The following is a 19114-nucleotide window of genomic DNA, read 5'->3' as shown; positions in this document are numbered from 1 at the left end:
CCTACCACATGGGAGGTCCAAGGTTCAAACCCAGGGCCTCCTGACCCCTGTGATGAGCTGGCCTATGCGCAGTGCTGATGTGCACAAGGAGTGCCGTGCCATGCAGAGGTGCCCCCCACATAGAGGAGCCCCACGCACAAGGAGTGTGCCCCATAAGGAGAGCTGCCCAGGGCAAAAAAAGCGCAGCCTGCCCAGGAATAGCACCGCACACATGGAGAGCGAGCTGAACGAGACACAGATTCCAGGTGCTGCTGACAAGAATACAAGCAGACACAGAAGAACACACAGCGAATGGACACAGAGAGCAGACAACTAGGGCAGGGGGATGGGGAAGGGGAGAGAAATAAAAATAAATCTTAAAAAAAAAAAAGAATTATAATACGCTGAACCAAGTATCAAAGAAGAGTCTTAAAACAAAACCAATCAACAACAAAACCCTAGACAAGAGAAAGAAACTGAGTAAATCCATAAAGATAAATAGATGGCTAGACATCAGCAAAAATTACAAGCCATCCTAAGAAAAAGGAAGATATGGCCCAGTCTAAGGAACAAAGTAAAAAGCCAGAGGAGATGTGGAATTTGGAACAACTAATCAAAGATGTCCACACAAACCTCTCAATCAACTCAAGGAAATGAAGGAAGAGATAAAGGATATTAAGAAGACACTGGGTGAATATACAGCAGAAACTGTAAATATGCAGTATTGGAAAAGCCAATTATCACATTTATTGGAAGGGTAAGGGACCCTGAATAGCCAAAAACATTTTGAAAAAGAATGGGAAGCCGATGTGGCTCAAGCAATTGGGTTCCTGTCTACCATATAGGAGATCCAGGGTTCAATTCCCAGGGCCTCCTGGTGAAGGTAAGCTGGCCTGCACAGAGAGCTGGCCCACCTGGAGTGCTGGCCCTTGTGGAGAACTGGTGCTGCAGGATGATACAACAAAAAGAGAAATAGAAGAGAGACAATAAGAGACTCAGCAGACCAGGGAGCTGAGATGGCACAAGAGATTGAGCTCCTCTCTCCTATTCCGGAAGGTTCTAGGATCAGTTCCTGATGCTGCCTAAAGAGAAGACAAGCAGACACAGAGGAACACATAGCGAACGGACACAGAGAGCAGACAGAGAGTGCAAAAACAATGGGGGGATGGAGGGTAGGATAAAAAAATCTTTAAAAAAGAAAAAATAAGAACAAAGTTGGAGAACTCACACTCCTTGGCTTTAAAGCATATTACAAAGCTACGTGGTCAAAACTGCATGGTATTGTATCAAGGATAAACACATTGTCCAATAGAATTGAATTGAGAGTTTAAAAATAGACCTGCACATCTACAGCCAACTGGTATTTGACAAGGTTGCCAAGTCCACTCAACTGGAACATAAGAGTCTCTTAAACAAACGGTACTGGGAGAACTGGATATTCATATCCAAAAGAACGAAAGAGGATTCCTATCTCATGCCCAAAATAATAAATAACTCAAGATGGATCAAGACCTAAATATAAAAGTCAGGACCATAAAACTCCTAGAAGAAAATGTAGGGAAGTATTTACAAAATCTTGTGGTAAGCAATGGTTTCATAAACTTTACACCCAAAGTGCAAGCAACAAAAGAAAAAAAAAGATAAATGGGACCTCCTCAAAATTAAAAATGTTTGTGCTTCAAAGGAGTTTGTCAAGAAAGTAAAAAGGCAGCCCCTAAATGAGAGAAAATATCTGGAAACCACATTTCTGATAAGGATCTAATATGTTGCATATATAAAGAAATTCCAACAACTGAACAATAAGAAGACAACCCCATTAAGAAATGGGCAAAAGACTTGAACTGACGTTTCCCCAAAGACTCAATACAAACGTCAAAAAAGCATATAAAAAAAATTGAAAGAAAAAAAAAAACATATGAAAAGATGTTCAACATCACTAGGCAGCAATGAAGGAAATGCAAATTAAAACTACAATGAGATGACTTCCAGGAAGATGGCAGATTAGAGACACAAGGACTCATTTCTCTCCCAGAAAAATAGCTAGAGGATAAGCTTCAATGCCCTGGGAAAAAAAAATGTTGTAGGGTTTAGAACATTAGGGGAAGGCTAGACACAAACCAGAAGAGAGATGGGCAAAGGAAAAGAATCTCGATGGAAAGTCTGTTGAGTTCAAACTATAGCTGCAGGTACCCTTCACTTACCCACCCTCAAGCAGGCTGCTTTGAATTCTCCAGCCTTTGGTGGATGGCTACAGACAAAGAGGGCCACAGGGATGCACCTCCCTAGGAAACTGGATAGAGAGAGATGCAGCCTAAGGTTGATTCAGCTTTTGGCCCATACATTTGATCTGCTGTGTTCCAGGAAGCCTTCCCATCTGTGTAGCGCACACCATTTTTTGCCTTGGGAGCCTGCACAGGACTAAAGAGCTTTGACCTTCTCAATCACCCTCCCTCCTGATTAGGACTGGTTATTGAGGACGCAGAGGGGGCAGAAATATTTCCTACCCAGGATAAGAGAGAAGGCTGCCAGCAAAGGTTACTGAACAGCCTCAGAAAAAGTTCCAATTGCAAGGCTCTGAAGAGCCTCGAGGTAGGATCCTCTGTCACACTGTTGCTGCCAGTGTTGCAGGGAACACACTTTGACCAGGGTTTGACCTGAGAGGGCTGTCAAAGGGAGTCATTTGCTGGGGGACCAAGGAAATGTGAGGAAATGAAATTAAGAGAGGCTTTTTCCCCACCCCTACAGCCTCCCTCCCCAAGGCCCTTGCAAGCAGGTCTGCAACCCATTACTGGGTCCATGGCCCAGATAGTGAGCAAACTAACAGGGACAATCCTAAAGGCATAGAACAGGTTGAATGAAGAATCAAAGAATAGCTAGTAACACAAAGCCTCTTGCACTAACCCCCTACAAAAGAGAGAGAAATTGAACATCAGAGTAAACTCACCATCATAATCAGAAACCTAGACATCAGCAAAAATTTACAAGCCATACTAAGAAAATGGAAGAAATGGCCCAAGCAAAGGAATATATTAGAGCCCCAAATGAGACACAGGATTTGAGACAACTTATCAAAGAGGTTCATACAAATCTCCAAAATCAAATCAATCAGTTGAAAGACAGTATGGCTAAAGAAATAAAGGACATCAAGAAGACACCGGGCAAGCACAAAGAAATATATGAAAACCTGAATAGAAAAATAACAGCTTATGGGAATGAAAGACACAACAGATGAAATAAAAAAACACATTAGGGGTATACAACAGGGTAGACTCGAAATACTAGAAAACTGATATATCATTTCATACCCATTAGACTGGCTGCTATTTAAAAACAACAAAACTACAAGTGTTGGAGAAGATATGGAGAAACAGGAACACTCATTCACTATTGGTAGGAATGTGGAATGGTGCAGCCTCTGTGGAGGACAGTTTGGTGGTTCCTTAGGAAGCTAAGTTCAGAATTATCATGTGATCCAGCAATTCTGCTACTAGTTATATACCCAGAAGAATGGAAACAGAGACATGAACAGATATATATACACCAATGTTCATAGCGGCATTATTCACAACTGCCCAAAGATGGAAGCAACCCAAGTATCCATCAACAGATGAATGGATAAATACGTGGTATACATATACAATGGAATATTATTCACCTGTAAGAAGGCATGAAATACTGATACATACAACATGGATGAACCTCAAGGACCTTATGTTGAATGAAAGAAGTCAGACGCAAAAGGACAAATATTGTTTGATCTCGCTGATATGAACTAAGTATAGTTAGCAGACTCATGAGATAGAGTCTGGAAGATAGGTTACCAGGAGATAGAAGGGGAGGAGAGACTGGGGAGCCAATGCTTCATCTGTACAGAATTCATAATTAGGTTGATTTTTATGTTTTGGAAATGGACGGAGGAGATGGTGGCACAGTGATGTAAATGTAATTAACAGCACTGAATTGTGTGTGTGAACGTGGTTGAAAAGGGAAGTTTTGGGTTGTATATATTGCTAGAAGAAGAGTTAGAGGATATAATGTGTGGTTGTATAACAGTTAAACTCTGTGGTGGCTGAGGATTGTGATTAATAACATAAATTTAAGAACCTTTTTTGGGGAGCGAGTATAGTTCAGCGCTTTGAGCACCTGCGTCCCACATAGCCCCAGTACCTCGCCCTCCAAAAATAATATTTTTTCAGGATCTATAACAACAGTACAGCACTAGTACAGGGTGTTGATAGTAGAGTGATATATGGGGAGAAATGCGCCTAAGGCATACTCCTATGTGATATAAATGTATCTGTGTTGCCATAGGTATGTTTTCTGGATAGATGGAGGCCCACATAGTAGTTAACAAAATAAAACTTCCTTCCTGGGGAAGTCCTACTACTTTCTCAAAGCCATGCCAAACAATAGAAAACAGGCCAATTAGCCAAGCCCTTGATCTTAATGCTTGTACTTATGATTCTTATTCCTATAAAAATGAAACTAAGCCTAATTATAATTAATGCCTAAGAGTTACCTCCTGAAAGCATCCTTATTACTCAAATGTTGCCTCTCTGTAAGTTAAACTCTGCAAATAAACTCACATCTTCTACCAATGTGGGACATGACTCCCAGGAATGAATCTCCCTGGCATGGAGTGCTAACCAGCGATGCACTGGGACAAAGACCTTGACCAAAAGGGAGAAATAATAAATAAAATAGAATTTTTATGGCTAAGAGATTTCAAAGTGAGTCAGGAGAGCTTTCTGGAGGTTAAGCTTATGCAGGTCTCAGTCAGACTCCACAAACTGCCACAGTAAACAAAGCCTCAAATAAGCGTGTTCCTGAAAGCCCTAGGGATGTCAGGACACCAGAGGCAAGCCACATGGCCTCATGAATTCAACATCCCTTCGGTGGGCCCTATCTGGGAATATATGAAAACCTATTTCCCCAATATAACACAGTTATACTCATTTATGATTCCCCTCATCATGATGCTTCTACTCCTTTTTTTTGAACCTATAACTTTCAATGTACCTGTTAAGTATATTTCTCAGAGACTTAAATCTTCAGATTGTTCATAAGCCTGTTGAGCCCTAAATCCCAGCAGAGTTGCAACTAACTCCTACTCTCCAGTTCTTCAGGCTTGCCCTGGACAACTAACAAAATGATCATGACAGATCAGTCCCATCCCAAAAGCAAGGAGTATCTTAAATGGCAAGCAAAACAATTCCTTTCCTCTGCCCGATAATATCTATGTCCCTTCTCAGCCTGACATAGAGTGGACATTGTTCCAAATCCCTCAAGATTGAGGAATGAACAAAAACTGAGGGGGGCGGGGGAACAGGTACAACCACAGACCAAAGCAGATTCATTGTTACTGTAATTATTATCTTGTATTGAGTAACTTGTAACACTGATACAAAAATTTTAAAAGAAAAATAGAGAGTATATATTCCCTGTTCACGTATACTTTATATGATAAATTTTACTCATACTACCATACCAATATCAACTACTTACAAATCATTTTTCAAAATGTTGTCAAATACAAATAAATTACTTGTGAGGTTTCATCTTGTTGTGCTCAGCATCAGTCCTCACACATGGCCAACCATCACTAAACAAAACTGTTGCCTTTCAAGCCGTTGGAAGCCTCAGTCTCTTTCCTATGGCAGAGAAATGAATTATTAAAAGATTAAGAAGTAAATGCCATCGCCTTTTTGCTGTATTTCCCCATGGGAAAATAATTTAAACCAGACTAGGTAAAAAACTGCATGGCATTTATAGAAACATACCTATGCATATACATAAAACAGCCTGAACTGACGGATGGGATCAAGATGAAAGGGGCTGCCTGAGCTAAGGCAGTTCCACACACAGAAAAGGTATCACCTGACCAAAGCCTGCCTAAGCAGATAGCATGAGAAAGAAATAACCAGGGCTTTAAACTTAAACATTGGGCAAAAAAGTAATGCAGAAAACAAGCACTAAGGCAGCATGTTTACTTTCAGCTGTATCCTGATGGGAACACATGGTAGAGTTAAACTACACTCAAACCTTTTATCCTATCAAGGCTTAAATCTGGATTAAGGACACAAAGATCCCAAAATAAGAAGTAATAAAAGTGACAAAGTATTACATTTACTCAGCAAATTTCTTTTTCTTTCTACCTACACACCCCATGCATGTGCACTCACTCCACACTCACATACCACCATGTACATCAGGATTTTCTTGGAGGGCACTAGACAATTTTATTTTTCCTTCTTGTTTTGCTAATTTCAGAGACCATCAAATGTTGACCGTAGTCATTTCATCTCACGTTGATCATAAGTAAGGGAAGGGGTATACAGCCTGACTTCCAAAGAGTTAAGCTGTACACACACCCAGGATCCAGAGGCACCATGCTTCACAACTCCAGGAACCAATCACAATATATCTGTGAAGTAGAACCATGCAGTAGCCCTGCAGGCATGAGTCATAAGACCAAACCATGGGCAGCAGAGACAAACAAAAGGGAGAAAAAGAAAGGGAAAATAAACTCAAAAAAGAAAGGCATAGAAGGAAAAAAGCAAAAGAAAAAAGGGCTGTCAACAACTGTCTCAGCATCACTCAGTGCCTAACCTGAACCAGCCAGTAGAGGAAAGAAGTGCTGAAAGAAAGAAGATGTGCTGACAGAGAGAGGAAATGGGCAAAAGGAACCTGTGTGATAAGCCAAAAGCAGTACAATGTAATCATGCTGATAGCCTAAGAGTTCGGTTGATCTAATCGAACATAAAAGATTGTACTAAAGAATTGGTAATATTTTCCTAGTTCTCACATCTACTATCTTTCAAACACCATCTGCTTTGTGATTTGGGTGCAAGGAGCAATTCTGCGGACACTAAGCTTTGGAAAGAACAAGGTACAGTACACGCACAGGGTACTGCATTCAATATACAGTTAACTTACAGGAATAAGAATAAGTGTCCTGCTACTATCGTACAGTACCAACAGAGTTCATTTGCACACACAGGTTCCTGTCCACAGCTGCAAGCACAACCCCACGTGGAGTCAAAAAGCCAAGTGCTCATGTGTATTTTGACAAATCTCTAGTTGAAAACTCCCACTACTGAAAAATGCACAGCCACAGGATTTGTGGCCAAAAAAAAAAAAAAAGACGTTTTAAATATTCAGTGTGGCTTAAAACTTGTTCTTAAGGACCTAAGTCCAAATTAGTACTGTGTGGAAAATACGAAAAGGGGGAAATTCATTCTGAAGCGATTATGTGCAAGCACATTCATAGGGTCTGGCCCATGATGGCAGCTGCCACTGACTTTCTTCCTCTCAAGAATGCAAATGATTAAGGTTGAGTAAATACCTACTTTGCTTAAATACTCTTGATAATGAGTTTCTTTACTTCTTTTAAGGGTGTTTGATGTTGGCAGTTGATGGATCTTGAGTTAAATTGTTTTAATTCAAAACAGCACCATCTGTTGTTAGGATCCGCTGGCTTAAGAGAAGAGGCAAGAAACAGCACTGCAGAGAGCCAGAGAAGGTGGCAGAAAAGTAAATGATCTAGGCATGTATGCAGAAAGGCAGGGGGCAGGGTGGAAAGAGCACTGCACAGATACTAAAATTCTTAATCCAGCTCAGCCACAGAGCAGCCATAAAATAAGGAACTTGGTTTCTTCATCTATAAAATGAGGGGACTGGCTTAAAGATGACAACAATAATGGAAATCATTACCAACAACTACAATTATCAGTATATACCATGTGCCGAACACTGAGTTCAGGGTTTTTACATAAACTAGCTTATTTATATCCTATTTGTCTTTTGCTTATGCTTATGCTTTGCTTATGCTCAAGAGCATGTGTATTAATACTGTCCCTATTTTAAAGATGGGAAAAGCAAGGCTCAGAGAAATAAAATAATTTGCCCAATGTCACATAGCTAGTATTGGTAGACTCAAGGTAAGTGTATGAATCCAAAGTCTGAACTCAGTCAGTATGCCATAATTCAAAATAGTATTATTAAAGTGACTCATGAGGTAACTGAAAGGAAAAAAGAAAAAAAGGGAGAGAAGGATAAATGGCAGATGGGTAAAAGAGAAGGCGTATGGGAAGAGAGGGAAGGCGAGAAAAAGGAAGTCGAGTAGAAGGTCTGGGATCAAGCAAAATCCTGGCTCCCCTGATTAGTAGCTATGTGACCCAGTATAAGCCACTTAACTCTCTAGATTCAGTTTTCTCCTCAGTGAAGGAAATATAATAATACATACATTACAAAGTTGCTTCTAGGTTTAGAAATAATACAAAGCATCTAACAGTATTGACAATCGTAAATACAAAACAAATATTCTTTTTATTATTATTATTTCTACTGACTCTCACCACTTTTTTCAGTGGTTTCACATCAGAAGCTTAGAGAAAGAGAGGGAGATGGTGCCCATGACATGATTAGCACTCAGAGCTGTCCTTAAGGTGGCAATGAGAAATGAGGGTGGGTGTTCTGGTAGCAGCTTGTCTGCCTACTGCACTGCATTTTTAGTCTGTAAGCTAACTTTGCCCCTCATTATCTGCTTTGCAGTTGGATCTGCTGACCTTACATATGAAGGACAATCCTGTATCAAATTGTGCACCTTTTACCCACAAATTCCATGGTTGAAAAATTACCTGTAGAACTAAAGCAAATAAAGATATGTTTAACTTTTTTCCTTCCTGGTCAGTTTTCATTCAGTGAGAAGCTTACCATTAATAGGGGGAAAATCAAATAACTTAATTCAGTGAAACTGCATTTAAAAAAGGAAAAACTTTAGAGTGTTACCTCACATCATACACCAAAATTTTGTAATTTTAGTTACAAGTATGAAATCAAATCACAGAAAAACAGAGAAAAAAAGAGGGGTATGTCTTACAACTACTTTCTAAGTATAAAAGGGTCAGAAATACAAAGGAAAAGAATGACAATTTGACTAAATAATAATGTAAAACTTTTGTATGTTAAAAAAAGAAAATACAACAAAGTATAAGGCAAACAACAAAAATGGAAGCTGCAATGACAAAAAGCTTAGTATTAATAGTTTTAAAAGAAAATAATGACAAATATATGTACAAGTATGCTAATATATATTCAAATTTATTCACTGCATTATTTTTAATATAAAATAACTGGACAACACTGTCTATCAAAAGGAGAAATGAAGTAAATTACAGTACATCAGATAATGGAATGTCATACATATACTAAACATACATATCTGTATATGTGAGATATTATTGAATTTTAAAAATTATAAAAGAATACATCTAGTAAGATCCCATATTTTTTTAAATTACACATAAACACACATCTTCTACATACATAAGAAAAGGTCCTAAAGAACTATTCACTAAGCAGTTAACAGTGGTTACTTCTGAAGGGAAAGGGAAGGAAGAAAATCCTACTCTACTCATTCACATTTTACTTGTTAGAGCTCTATAATGCTTGTTTGCTTTTACAACAAGCAAATATTATTTTATAATTACAAAGGAAGCAATACTGCAGCAGCTACTTCTTATTGTTTTTAATGTCCCTTCTCCTCTTTTTTTTTTCTTAGTTAACAGAACCCCAATTTTTTAAACAGGACCTGTTTCTGCCCTGTTAAATGACTATATTTCTTAGCAACCCTTGCAGCTAGGTATAGTCAAATGTCTGAGTTCTGACCAGTGAAGAATAAACTAAACATTCTGGGCAGGTTCTGGGATAGCTCCTTAAAAATCTCCTTTTTTCCTTTTTCTGCACTTCTTCTTCCTGGTTGTTGGTAGAAATGAAAATGTAAGGGCTTGGAGTTTCAACCCCATCTTGGGCAACAAAATGAACTTGGGAAAGCTATGCATGGAAAGCAACAAGGTAAGTGGAACCTTGGCATTGATTTCAAATCGACAATTCAAGAGAAGGAAAAAAATATATCCACGTAATAAATATAAAGATGAAAGCTCAACCTCACTACCAATTAAACAAATTAACACAGTACGCTGCTGGGGTTCACATATCTATAAAGTAAAAATGGTGGCATTTTTGTTTTGACTTGACAATCTTTATCATGGCTCATGTAAGTGCACTGAAGTGATGCAATTAATATTGCTAGTGGAATGTGAAGTAGTATAGTCATGTTTGAAAGCAATTTGGTAATATGTACCAAGAGTTCTAAAAAATCAAAAATTCTACAACTCATTCCGGATCCAGGTAAGAGTGAACACATTCCACTCCGTCTTTCCACTAAATGCAGCTATAAAACCTGTATGTAGCAGCTATTTGAGGACGACTCTGAAAAGTAGCACATGAATTAGAGAAGACAACCAGAATTCAAAGTATCATTGAAGCAGCAATGAATTTACCATCTGTTTAGCCCCCAGAATACCAATCTGCCTGAAACTGGAAATATGCATCAGTACAGACTGAGAGAGGTACGTTTCTTTAGGTTTGGCTCAAACATAGGAAAAGGGTCATTCTAGCACAAAAACGGTAGGTAAAAATCACCTATTTTTTCCTCTTCTTTCCATTGCCTTGTGCCCTGCCCCCAAGCAATCCAAACAGCGGTGGTGACACTGGTGGTGACAACTGCAACAGCAGCAGCAATGGAAGCCCACAGGTTGGTCTAAAACTGAGGATGGGAAACTTCCTTTCCAATCAGAAAAATTGCAATCCCAAGACAGTGGAACAATCCCCCTTGATTTTATATCTCTCTACTCTAATGCTGCTTGGCCTAAATGCATTAGTGAAAAGTACACAGCAGCGCAGAAAATATAAAGCCACAGCTTTCAAGGGAACAAAAAGGAGTTTCAAGGAAAGAGAAAGTACAAGTGAGATCACAGAAAGAGAGGCACTCAGGGAAGTGACCTCATAAAGATTTTTATAAACTCCTGGCTTCATCCCCAAGCTACACATACATGGATCTGACCTTAGAAAGCAAAGAACAGACTTTAAGAACTGAACTATGGGATAGCTGACCATCCAAACTGCAGACTGGACTGGTGGCATACACATGAAACAGACTCAAATGGCAGTGCAAAGTCTTTGAAAATAAAATTGGCATTGAAACCACAATCCATAGAGGGCTGATCTAAACTTGAAGCCTAAACCCAACCAGTCCAACTACCTGTTAAAACAAAAATATCTATATTTTCTTTAACATTTAAACAGAATCCAGAGACTCCTAACATAAAACTTAAAATACCCAAAATACAATCCAAACTGATCTGACATATGAAAAAATAAGGAAAATTTCAATTCATATGGGTAAAATATCACCATCAAGATGACAGAGATGTTGGACTTTTCTGAAAACAATGTTAAAGTAGTTATATTAATATAAAAATGCTCCAGCAAGAATGAACAACTTTTAAATAAGTGGAAAAATAGAAAGTCTCATCAGTGAAACAGAAGGTATAAAGAAAACCAAATGGAATTTTTAGAAGTGAAAAACATGACCACCAACATTTAAACAAACGAATACACTTGATGGGCCTAATAACAAAATGGAGACAATATAGAAGAGTCAGTGAACTTGTAGACAGAAATTATCCACTCTGAATTGTGAAGAGAAAAAGACTGGCATTATTCAAATTTGTCAAGCGATAGAAGCAACCCAGGAGTACCTCACCAGATTTGAATAAACAAAATATATACATGTGATTCAGATGAAAGAAAGGTTGAAATACTCACACTTGTGACAACATGGATGAACTCTGAGGACCTTATGTTGAGTGCAATAAGACAGACACAAAAGGATAAATACTGCATGGTCTCACTGGTATGAACTAAAGACAGTGAGAAGACTCATGGAGGTAGAATCTGGAAGATAGGTTACTGGAGACAGAAGGGGAAGAGAGATTGGTGAGCCAAAGCTTAGTCTGTGCAGAATTTACAATTTGGTTGATTGTAATGGTTTGGAAGTGGAGAGAGGAGATAGTGGTTCAAATATATGAGTGTAATTAACAACACTGAAGTATGAATGTGAATGTGGTTGAAAAGGGAAGGTTTGGCCCATCCATGAGACTAGAAGGAAAGCCAGAGGATAAAATGGGTAACTGTATAACTCAGTGAATTCTGGGATAAATGAGAATTGTAGTTAAAAATACATATATAAGAATGTTCTTTGATATCTATAACAAAAGTACACCACTAATACAGGGTGTTGATAGTTGGGTGATATATGGAGAAAAATGCACCTAAAACATACTTCTTTGGGATATGAATGTGTTTGTGTTGTTATAAGTATGTTTTCTCAATAGGTAGAAGCCCACACAGCAGCTAACAAAATATTAAACTTCTAAACTGGGGAAGTCCTGCTACTTTCTCAAATAAAATGCCAAAGACTCTGGAATATATAAGCCATGACAATGAAAAGAAAACAGGCATAAATGCCAAGTCCTCAATCTTAATGCTTGTACTTATGAATCTTATTCCTATAAAAACTAAACTTAGCCAAATTATAATCAATGCATAAGAGTTATCTCCTGAAAACCTCCTTGTTACTCAAATGTGGCCTCTTCCTAAGCCAAACTCAGCAAATAAACACGCTATCTTCCCCCCAACATGGGATATGACTCCCAAGGAAGAGCCTCCCTGGCACCATGGGATTATTACCAAGCACTAACCAGTGACGCATATGTAAAAAGACCTTAACCAAAAGGGAGAAACACTGAATTAAAAAAAAGTTTTTATGGCTAAGAGATTTCAAAAAGAATCAGGAAGTAATTCCAGAGGTGACACTTATACAGGTGTCAGACAGATTTCACTAACTGCCACAGTAAATAAAGTCTCAAATTCTCAAACAAAGGTGCTCCTGAGGGCTCTGGGAACGTCTGGACACCAGAGGCAAGTCACACAGCCTCATGAAATCAACACCTCTTCCGCAGGCCCTATTTGGTATATATGATAATATATTTCCCCAATATAACATAATTATACTCATTAATAATTCACCTAATCATTACTCTTCTATTCCTTTTATTATTTGTTTTTTTTTTTTAGATGTAGCTGATGTATAATACTTTATTTTTTTTTCTTTTTTTTTAATATTTATTTATTATTATTTTTAATTACATTAAAAAAATATATGAGGTCCCATTCAACCCCACCGCCCCCGCCCCCCACTCCCCCCACAGCAACACTCTCTCCCATCATCGTGATACATCCATTGCACCTGGTAAGTTCATCTCTGAGCATCACTGCACCCCATAGTCAATGGTCCACATCATAGCCCAGACTCTCTCACGTTCCATCCAGTGGGCCCTGGGGGGATCTACAGTGTCCCGTAATTGTCCGTGAAGCACTATCCAGGACAACTCCACGTCCCGAAAACGCCTCCACATCTCATCTCTTCCTCCCGTTCCCCACACCCAGCAGCCCCCATGGCTACCGTTCCCACACCCATTCCACATTTTCTCTGTGGACATTGGATTGGTTTTGTCCATTGCACACCTATGTCAAGTGAGGGCTTAGATTGCACTTGGGTACTGGATGCACTCTTCCCGCTTCTAGTTGTAGACACTCTAGGCTCCATGTTGTGGTGGTTGACCTTCTTCAACTCCATGTTAGCTGGGTGGAGTAAGTCCAATAAGTCAAAGTGTAGGAGCTGAAGTCTGTTGAGGCTCTGGGCCTGGGTGTCATATTATCAGTCCAGAGATTCAAATCCCCTACATATATCTTAAACCCAGCACCAACTACAATTCCAATAAAGTAGCAGGCAAGTCTTGTGAAAAGAGATCCCCTCTGAGTCCATTTCCATCACGCAGAAACACCAGCTCCAAAGAAGGGCCATCTGTCATGGCAGTGAACCCCTTCTGCCATGACCATAGAACCCGTGGGTCTCTTTATCCCTCAAAAGAACCAATACCTGGGGTTGTATCTACCTTATCTGTCTCTTAGACTCTGTTCAGTTGTACATAGGGGTATTCCTTCTGACAACCTCCAGACTCTTTTTTAGAGACTCACAGCCTTATAATCTCATTTCTCCTTTCCATTTCCCCCTTACATTAGGTCAAACCGCTTCCCGAAGTCATGTTATTATATGTAGACAGGTATATTCTGCTGTTCCGCATTGAATCTTTAATTCAAGGTCATTTTCTAGTTGCTTCTTCAGCTGGTATGTGGTAGTGATCCCTCGGTGCCAGGGAGGCTCATCCCCGGGTGTCGTGTCCCATGCTGGGGTCCTTTTATTATTTGAATCTATAATTTTCAAGGCACCTGTTAAGTATATTTCTCAGAGACTTAAATCTTTGGATTGTTTATAATAAATTGCTCATAAATAAATAAGGGAAACTGTGTGTGGGTGTGTGGTGGGAAGGTTATATGGGAATTGCCTATACTTTTCGTGTAATTTTTCTGTAAATGTAAATCCAAAACTTCTCTAAAAATAAAGAAATTTTTTAAAATATTTTTTAAAAAACAACAGAGCCTCAGGGAACATGGGGCAATTCCAGAAGGGCTAACATTTGCAGCTAATATTAGAATCCCAAAGGAGAAGAGAAAGAGTGAGGTCCAGTAAAAAAATATTTGATGACATAATGGCTGAAATTTTCCCAAATTTGACAATGATGATCCCAACATGTATACAGAAATACAAAGGACCCAAAACAGTCAAAACAATTTTGTAAAAGAACAAAATTGGAGAACTCACACTTCATGATTTCAAAGTAATCTCAATTTTAAAGCATTTAATAAAACTACACTAATCAAGATAGTATGATACAGGCATACAGACAGACATATAGATCAATGAAATAGAACTGACAATCCAGAAATAAATTCTTATCTTTATGGTCAATTGATTTTTCACAAAGGTGCTATTGCAAGTCAATAGGGAAAGGATAGTCTTGTCAACAATAGTGCAAGGATAATTGGATAGTTTTATGTAAAAAGATGAATTTAGATCCTTACCTCATACCATACACAAAAATTAACTCAAAATGTATCATACATCTAAATATAAAAAATAAACTATAAACATTTAGAAGAAAGCATAGGACATAGGATTAGGCAGCGATTTCTTAGACATGACACAAACAGCAGGATCTGTAAAAGATAAAAAACGACAAACTAGACCATCAACATTAAAATCTTTCACTCTGAATGATGCTGTTAAGCAAATAAAAAGAAAAGACACAGATGGAGAAAATATTTACAAATTACACAGTCAACAAAGATCTTGGATCCAGAATATATAAAGAACTGTCAAAACTCAGCATTATGAGGATTGTGGGAAGATAGCAGAGTAGGAAGCTCCAGGAATCAGTCCCTCCACCAAAACAACTATTGAACTAGCAGTAACTGTCTAAATCAACCATTTTGAAACTCTGGAGTCTAGTGGAACACTGTACAATATCCACAGAAGAGCTGGAGAAAAACCCTGGCAAAATGTGGGGAAATATCAGTAAATTTTGCCCTCTATGCAGTGGCTACCATTTCCCACCCACCAACTGAACAGAAGGCAGCAGTGGTGACTGTAGCATAGGTTCCTAGTGTAGCTTGTTGGGACCAGGGTGGGCTAGAGGGACCTAGTTCTCCAAAATCCAGGATGTACAGTCTGATTGCTAATCACTGCTTTTGATCAGTAATTTCAGATCACTGAAATGCTGACCCTGAAGGTAGCTTCTGTTCCAATCCCCTTCAGACAGAGGAGTCTTAAAGAGACAGTACCTATTTTTTTCTTTTCTCTTTCTATTTCCTGTTTGGGAATAAAAGAAGTTTGAAAAAGCCACAAAAAGAGGGCTCTAGTCAACAACAACAACAACAACAACAACAAAAATCCTAGCAATCACAGAGGAGAGGGAGAATTAGATTTCTGGAGTTCTAACAACATAACATTCAAAATACCCAGATCTCAACAACAACAAAAAATTACAAAACACACAAAGAAACAGGAAAGTATGTTTTCACAGGGGGGAAAAATTGCCAGAAACCATCCCTGAGAAAGCTCATACATTGGAACTATTAATCAAAGACTAACTCAACATCTTAGATTCAATGAGCTAAAGCAATCCATATGCAAAGAATTAAAAGAAATTAGGAAAATGTTGTGTGAACCAAATTAAGAGATGGAAATAACAAAAAGGAGCCAAAAAAAATTTTTGGAGCTGCAAATAACTGAAATGAAAACCCTACCAAATGGGAAGCAGATGTGGCTCAAATGACAGTGTCCGCCTACTGTATAGGAGGTCCAGGGTTCAAACTCAGGGTCTCCTGGCCTGTGTGGTGAGTTGGCCCACGCGCAGTGCTGCTGCACACATAGAGTGCCATGCCACACAGAGGTGTCCCCTGCGTAGGAGAGCCCCATGAGCAAGGACTGCGCCCCACAGGAAAAGCTGCCCTGTGCGAAAAAAGCACAGCCACTCAGGAGAGCCCACATGGAGAGCTGACACAGCAAGATGACACAACAAAAAGATACAGATTCCCAGTGCCACCGAGAATGCAAAAGGACACAGAATAACACTAAGCGAATGGACAAAAGAAAATAGACAATGGCAGGGTGAGGAAGAGAAATAAATAATAAAATAAATCTTTAAAAAAAAAATCTTACCAGACATATTTAACAGCAGAGATGAACAAGCAGAAGAAAGGATCAGTGAACCTGAAGACAAGACAACTGAACTTATCCAAGGTAAGAAGCAGGAAAAAAAAGAAGAAAAGAAGAAAAGTGAAGAGAAAATGAAAAATTTATCAGAAAAAAACACACACCCACAAGATTATACCTGCTTCAGACATGTCTGGTCCTTTAGTTTTATGTCTCACTTCAGTATACCCCCCACCAAAAAAAGGAGAGAAACTGGATGTGCACACAAACTGAACTATAAAAACAGAGGTAGAGCATCGAATGTGGTGAGTAGAGGCAAGAGAGCATTTAAGAGCAATAATCACAAGCAAGAGTACCAAATAGAGGTGGAGTGTCCACTTGCAAAAGAACAGAAGAGAACTAGGCAAATATAGATTATTTATTACACTTCCAAGCAAAATTACTTGGGAATTTTAAAACGCTTGATTTTATACATATTTTAGAAATGCACAGGCACATATGTGTCTTCTTTCCACTTGGCAAGTTGGCATTCGTTCAACTGGTGGTCAATGACATTATTACAAAGTGTATTTAAATCCTGAAAAAGGAAAAAAAAATGCATACCCTCAGACCCAGAATTCTGCAACTGAGATTCTATTCTTAAGAAATACTCCTAAACAAAAATGCATAAAGATGTTAACCCATCAATATTTTAACAGTAGAAAACTAAATTTCCAAAAATACAGAAATGGTATGGAAAATTATGGTGCATGCTCTTAATGGAATATTATACGGCTTTTAAATTTTAAATTTCCTGAATATTATATAATAACATTCCATATAACATCATAAAAATTCTTAAGATATAATAGGATAGGGTGAGAACAGTTTTCATTTTACATGAGGAATGATCAAAACAAAGTTAAAAACAAAAACATTCACCCAGAAAAAAAAGACAGGAAAAGTATAATACTAATGTTGTTTACATTTAAATCAAGTGGTAAAATTATAGATAACTTTTTTCTTCTTTCTGCTTTTCTATATTTTTCAAGTTGAGATAATAAGCATATAATAGTGTGCTTAACTGACCCCACAAAAATAAATTCTTCTTGCAAACATTCTCAACATTATCTCAGGATACTAAGTGTGGTTATAGACTTTCCAAGTAAAATTTTTCTCTCGGAGATGAAAAAATGTTTCATGAATGCAGGAATCTAAATTATTCTTGTTTCTAGTCCTCTAGTCAATCACAATGACAAGGAAAAGCATTTCTACTTTAATAAGAAATGTGAAGTTGTTCAGAACTATTCAAATCAGACCATTCCTCATTAGGAAAAAAAATATCTAATATGACACATTTGCAAGAACACCATTCCAAAGTAGCTTGGTCTCTGTGGACAATTACAGAATGTCAAGCTGTCACACAGAATGCCACTAATAACTAAACTGTTCTTTTGATTCCTCATAACTTAAAGGTCCCCACCCTCCCAAACTGTCAAGAAGGCCCCTTCCTCTCCATCTGTTCTATAGCACCAAACATAACATGAAAGGCCAACAACAACCCCTCTGGACCTGTCAGCTTGGTTCATCAACTGAACGGATGAGCCAACCTACTCTGTGGCCACAGTCTGTCCTTTGTCCTACACCCTTATAATAGGGGTAGAAAGCAGTATTTTGACTGCATGCTTCAGTGTCATTCCATTCACTTTAGGATTTCCATGAGCAAAACAGGCCATTTCTAATCCATAACAGACAGGCTGTGACTAATTTTCAGAATTAAATATGCACACTGGGTTTTTGCCCTTTAAACACTGGTATAACTGCTTAGTGAATTAGATATGTGCTGTTAAAAGCAAAGAGCACCAAAGGAGAGCACAAAATCAACTATGTTACCTGGCAATTCGGTATCTCCTTCAATCTTCTTGACATGTGATTAAGCATGACCTTTAAGAGTAGTTGATCATCCAATCAATTCTGGTGAAACAAACCTTGAATGTGACGCAAGAACATGTCCAGTATATGGAGGAACTTATCATGGTGGCAGGCAGATTCTGACCATTACATTGTGCAGGAAAAGTTACTGAGATTTAGCTCAATTGATTTTACTTGGGGAAAAAAAAATCTCATAAAACTGCAACCTCAGCAGAACCCGAAAGGTCAGTCTTGGCTTCTTGAGGGATGAACTTGATATCAATAGTTATTAGGACACATTCATACAAGATACACAAGAGAGACAGAGAAAAGATGCTGGTAATCTTATTTAATCCTGATGCGGCCCTAAATCAGGCTCTGCAGACTGTGGGAAAAAATCAAGGAAAACTTCAATATTCCTGAGATGAGTCAAGAAGCACATGCTTCTATTTGGAACCAGAGCAACAAAGGCAAAGTGGTAATTCTAGAGCCTTGTGTGGGAAGACATCATGCACAGAGCTTGAAGACCACCCAGAGTTGATGTATCACTGCTCCTCAGTTTTCAGGGACAAGTAGGTAAAATCAGGTTTGAAGTCCAACAGAGTACTTGGTCAGCCCACTCAAGAAAATGACATACAGGATCACATAATGTTTAGTCCTGGAAAGAACCTTACAATAATAAGAAATGACTGGGAAAGAAACAAAGCAATCTGAACACTCTGT

At 38.5% G+C, this 19114-nt stretch overlaps 1 protein-coding gene and 1 long non-coding RNA gene across 2 annotated transcripts in view; both read right to left on the bottom strand.

The window, feature by feature from the left end:
- MED27 (mediator complex subunit 27) overlaps window positions 1-19114 on the bottom strand; it is a 262494-nt gene that overhangs the window by 213422 nt on the left and 29958 nt on the right. The gene's annotated exons all lie outside the window — the stretch shown is intronic.
- LOC131279487 (uncharacterized) lies at window positions 16902-18928 on the bottom strand. The gene is made up of 2 exons (XR_009186859.2): window positions 18374-18928; window positions 16902-17078 (listed from the first exon to the last, which is right to left on the bottom strand). It is a non-coding gene; the product is annotated as an uncharacterized lncRNA (long non-coding RNA).

Source organism: Dasypus novemcinctus, chromosome 8 (genome assembly GCF_030445035.2).
Source record: "Dasypus novemcinctus isolate mDasNov1 chromosome 8, mDasNov1.1.hap2, whole genome shotgun sequence".
Classification (NCBI taxonomy): Eukaryota; Metazoa; Chordata; class Mammalia; order Cingulata; family Dasypodidae; genus Dasypus; species Dasypus novemcinctus.
This window is presented reverse-complemented; position numbering and strand designations above follow the sequence as displayed.